This window comes from Petaurus breviceps, unplaced genomic scaffold (genome assembly GCF_028583685.1).
Source record: "Petaurus breviceps papuanus isolate PSGF00001 unplaced genomic scaffold, PetGlider_PUasm1.0 189, whole genome shotgun sequence".
In the NCBI taxonomy this organism is placed as follows: Eukaryota; Metazoa; Chordata; class Mammalia; order Diprotodontia; family Petauridae; genus Petaurus; species Petaurus breviceps.
Window position 1 is genome coordinate 42,714,956 of NW_027185809.1, and position 5,638 is coordinate 42,720,593.

The following is a 5,638-nucleotide window of genomic DNA, read 5'->3' on the forward strand; positions in this document are numbered from 1 at the left end:
ACACACACACACACACACACACACACACACACACACACACACACACATATACACACATACATACATACACACACACACACACACACACACACACATATATATAGCCTTCTCCTGGCCTCGGAGAATGTCACAACCCTCTTGACCCACTGCTCAATCACAAAGCATTCCTGAAAAACAAGCTTCCCACCACAGGCTCCATGTGACCACATTCAGCCTATTAGGGGGCAAAGTATATTTTTAAATCAAGGAAGGTTCTCAGAGTCACTTAAGCCTATCAAAGGACCTAGGGTCAGGGAAGATCTCAAATTCCTATTCCCATAACATGGACTGATCATAGATTTTTTCTCTCCAAAATAAACATTGGCATAAACAAAGGTGCAACTCCAAGGCAAGACAACTCTCAGGTGACTAAATGTGAACATATTAGAACACTTATCTTTGTGGGAACAGTTTATTAATGACCAGGAAATCTAAGTCAGCATATAGTTAGCAACTGTGGAGCAGAAAAATAGTGGACAGCTTTCAGGGACTTGGCATACAGTATCATATTTGCTAATCTAGGTCAGAACACTTGCAAACCTCAGGAATGGTTTGATGGAAATGATGGGAATATTCAGAAGTTGTGAAATGAAAAATGAGGACTCCACAAGATTTATCAGCAGGATAGCATGTACATCTCCAAAAAGGCAGTGTTTAACTACACTAAAAGTTCAAGGAAAGCTCTTGATAAATGCAAGATTTGGGGCTCAGTAAGAAGGCAGATAAAATTCAGCTTTATATAGAAAGCAACAATCCAACATGCTTCTATGATATTTTGAAGACTGTCTTCATCTCTTCTTCAAAGATCTCTGCTTCATCTCAACTACTCTGTGTTGATGAAACCACATTGATCAGTGATAAGGACATGATCCTGGAGAGGTGGATTGAACACTTCCATAACGTTCTCAACAGACCATCATCAACAATACTGAAGTCATTGACTGTACACCTCAGGCAGAATTCAATCTCTCTCTAGCCGAACTTTCAACTACAGAAGACGTTTAGATGGTATTAGGTCCTTCCTGTGTGATAAAGCACCTGACTGATTCCATCCCAGGAGAGATCTACAAGGCAGGGAATATAATGCTTATACAAAAGCTGGCTGAAATCTTCCAGGTTATCTGACAAGAGGACTTTATTCTCCAGGTGGTTATGGTTGCTTCCATTGTCCATCTATACAAAAGAAAAAGAAATAGGTTGCCATGTGTAATGTAATGTAATGCCAAGGAAAGACAACTTCCCAAGGTTCAGAATACCAGCATAGGTGCTCTCCATTTTATTCAGTGACCAACCAAGAACAGAGAAGATCAAAACATGACATCATTCCAAATACAGCATTTACTAAATGTGATTAAATACTCTCCAAGGACTACCCCACCCCAGGACCTTCCAATCATTCAATCAATGACAAAGTCTCTGTTCTAAATACTTCTCCACCCCTAGGCTATACCTTAGTTAAGTCCACCACAAAGCCCCTCTTCTCAAATGGAGATTAGTTTCCAAACATAAGGTCAAAAGTTACCCACCCCTGAATCACAATTGAATCTACCCCAGAGTTACATCAAGTTTAAACACAGCACTTAATACCCAAATGGAGGTCTTTTCTTCATCTTGACAAGAGGCAAGTTCTCAGCAATCTTAGTTCCTGGGGAGACAAGGCTTAGCAAGGCCATAAGATACATTGCCAGTCCCTTCATGAATTCATCCTCTGTCTGTAGAACAGTCCTAGAACCCCTGAACACATTAGCAAAGCCCTCTCCCAGGATTTCTGTAAACATACAACAAGAAAATCCTTCTTCAGGGCTTCTGAACCAACAGAAAGGCTCCCAGACCCCTGCAACAACAGCACTGTCCTTCACCAGTGGACAGTATTCATTCTGTCTGCAGGACAGTCTCCAGACCCCTGCAACAACAGCACTGTCCTTTACCAGTGGACAGTATTCACTCTCTGTCTGCAGGACAGTCTCAGGGCTTCTTAGTGAACAGCCAGGTTCCAGGACTTCTTCAACAAAAGGACTGTCTTTCACCAGTGGACAAATCTGGCAAAATAACATCAAAACAGACAGACAAAGTACCAGCAAAACAGCCATGTCTCCTCAGTCCTTGGCAGCTCAGGGGGCAGGTCTCAAAAGTCCAGGGCAATTTAAAGCGGCCACCAGCAATTCTCTTAGTCTCTCTCTCTCCGCGAGGTGCTGCTTCCAAAAAGATCTTCCGCGTCTCTCTCGTCTCTCCAAATCTATCTCCAAATCTTGTCACCAGCTCCTCCCAGTTCAGGACTTTCTTTTCACATCAAAAAGTCCATCCCACAGGTGGTATTAAGAAGCTCTGGGTTTTAACACAATCAATTTGAAAACCAAGCCAATTACAGGGTAATCTTTAATTGCCATTACTATCACACCATGTGACAATCAGAATGGGGGAGGGGTATTTTCTCTTATAGTCATGCTGATAATATTCTTGCCACAATCCTCCTTAATTGGCTGATCCTTCACCTGGAAAAGGATCATCTTCCAAAAACTCAAAGTGACTTCAGGAAGTATAAAGAAATAGTCAGCATGTTTTTTTCTGCCCAACAACTCCAGGAGAAATGCCAGGAGCAGAACAGAAGGCTGTACACAATGTTTATCAACCTGACCAAGGATTTTGATACAGTCAATCATGAAGATTTCTAGCAGTGTGACTTTGGGTAAGTCACTTAAACCCAATTACCCCTCCAAAAAGCCAAAAAAAAATCATGAGGATTTGTGGAAGATCATGGCAAAATTTTGTTACCCAGAGAAGTTTATCAGTATTGTTTACCAATTTCATGACGGCATGCTTGCATGGATTCTGTATAAAGGACTATTCTCTCATGCTTTTTCAGTCACCGATGGGATGAAGCAGGCTTGTGTGTTTGCTCCCACACTTTTTAGCCTGATGTTTTCTGTAATGTCGTCAGACACTTTCAAGAGGGACAAAAACATGAGCTACCACAGTTACGGTAATCTTAAAAAAAAAAAAAGGCTACAAGTTAAGACTAAAGTGGAAGGAAAATTGGCACATGGCTTTTTATCTGCAGAAGGTTGTACACTTACTGCAGCCTCTGAGGCAGAGTTGCGACAGAGTATAGATGAAGTCTCTGCTCTTCACGCTAATTTTGGCCCAATGATTAACACTGAGAAAACAGAAGTTCTCTACCAGCCAGCACCACACTCTCCATACATGGAACCATCGGTTATAGCAAAAGGAGACATTCTGAATGCTATGGATAAGTTCATTACCTTGGTAGCATACTTTTCATGGATGTTTAGATAGAAGATGCAGTTGATGCACAGACTGCCAGAGCTACCTGAGGACTTGGGAAGCTCTAAAAGAAAGTGTGAGAGAGGGAGGAGCCCAGATGGTGGCAATGAAGCAGGAAAACTCCTTGAGCTCCCCCCACAACCACCTAAAATACCTATAAAATATGACTCTAAACAAATTTTAGAGCTACAGAACCCACAAAGTGACAGAGGGAAACAAATCTCCCACTGAAGCCAACCCAGCAGGCAGACAGGAAGAGTCCATCACAGCTTGCTGGGACCTGAGCCCAGCCCCACTTGAGCCAGCAGTTTTAGCGCAAGGGTGGCCCTGATCAGCAGTGGCTGGGGCGGACTTGGGAGAGTGGATTAACAATAACTGTAGTAGTTTCCAGAAATATCAACCCATAAATACCAAAGACATAAGAAAAGGTCAGTGTAAAATGCTGTTTGGAAGGGGGGGGGCGGGGCAGAGGCACAGTCTGGCCTCTGCTGCCAAAGCGAGAAGGGGAAGAGGCACAGCGACTGTGCAGCCACCTCCATGTGGCTGTTTCAGAGTTCCCAGGCCAGCAGATTGTTGGGGAACCTAGTGACCATTCAGAGGGTAATCCCTCTTGCTTTAACCTGCCTGAATCTGGGTCATGGTCTTGGGTGGTGGTCCTGAGTTGTGTGACCAGTGAGCTAAAGCGTATGGAGGCTGTAGAGATGATGCTCTCCTAATAACTCCAGCAGCTATGAAAACCCCAGCTATTGGGATAAAGCTCTCCCCTCTGGAAGCAGAGTTCTACTGTGGCAAAGGGCTCAAAAATCAAGTCATTGAGTGGCAACATGAGCAAGCAAAAGAAGCAAAGCAAGCACAGCAATCCAACTTTAGATTCCTTTTTTTGGGGGTCAAAAAGGATCAAAGCATGGAATAGGAGGAAGACAATGAAGTCAGAACTCCTGAACCTAAAGCTTCCAAGAAAAATATGACATGGTTTCAAGCCATGGAGGAGCTCAAGAATAATTATGAAAATCAAAAAATAGAAGTGGAGGAAAAATTGGGAAGAAAAATGAGAATGATGCAAGAAAATAATGAAAAGAGACAACAACCTAACTGAAGAAAATAACACTTTCAAAAATAGATTCACTCAAATGGAAAAAGAGGTCAAAAAGCCAACGAGGAGAAGAATGCCTTAAAAAGCTAAAATTGCCAGATGGAAAAATAATTTCTAAAGGTCATTGAAGAGAATAACTCCTTCAAAATTAGATTCAAGCAATTGGAATCTAATGACATTATGAGAAATCTTGATACTATTAAACAGATCCAAACAAATGAAAAAATAGAAGGCAATGTGAAATATCTCATTGGAAAAACCACTGACCTGGAAAATACATCCAGGAGAGATAATTTAAAATCATTGGACTACCTGAAAGCCATGATCAAAAAAAGAACCTAGTAATTATCCTTCAAGAAATTCTCATGGAGAATTGTTCTGATATTTTAGAACCAGAGGGCAAAATAGAAATTTAAAAAATTCACTAATCACCTCCTGAAAAAGACTGCAATGACTCCATTGTTGTATGCCCGTGAAACCTGAGCAGGCTATCAGCCCCATGCCAGAAAATTGAACTGTTTCCATTTTGAATTGCTTTACAAAGATTCTGAGGATTATCTGGAAAGATAAGGTACTAGCCAATAAGGTCCTCTCTCTAGCTGAGCATTCAAACTCTACTGCAGAGAGTGCAACTCCAATTGTCTGGCCACATAGCCCAAAGGTCAAAAGAAAACTATAAAAAAGAGGGAATACACTCTATTTTTCACACAGAGGTAAGAAGAAGCAGTACAAAGACATTCTCAAGGTCTCTCTGCAGTGCTTTAATATTGATTGTGAGACATGAGAAATTTTGGCAAAGGACCACCCAGTATGGCTTGCCTGCATCAAAGAAGGCATTGTGCTCTATGAGCAAAACAGAATTGCAATAGCACAAAGGAAACATGAGATACACAAATCTAAAGACTTCTCCATCCCACATATTCAAATGAATTATTTGTTCCCCACCTGTGGTAGAAGCTCTTGAACTTATATTGGACTGATTATCCACAGCTGAATACCCTGTACCTTAACCCCAAGATTGTGATATCATTGATTTTCTTTAAATGGAGGACAAACAATGACATACCATGCTGTCGGATTATAGTTAAGTGGTTTACTCATAAAGTCCTAGAATCAGCAAAGAAACAGATAATTAATAGTTTTAACAAAGTATAAAGATTCAAAATAAACACAGAAAAGTCATAAACATTTCTATTTAGTGATAAAACATAGTATCATTCAATA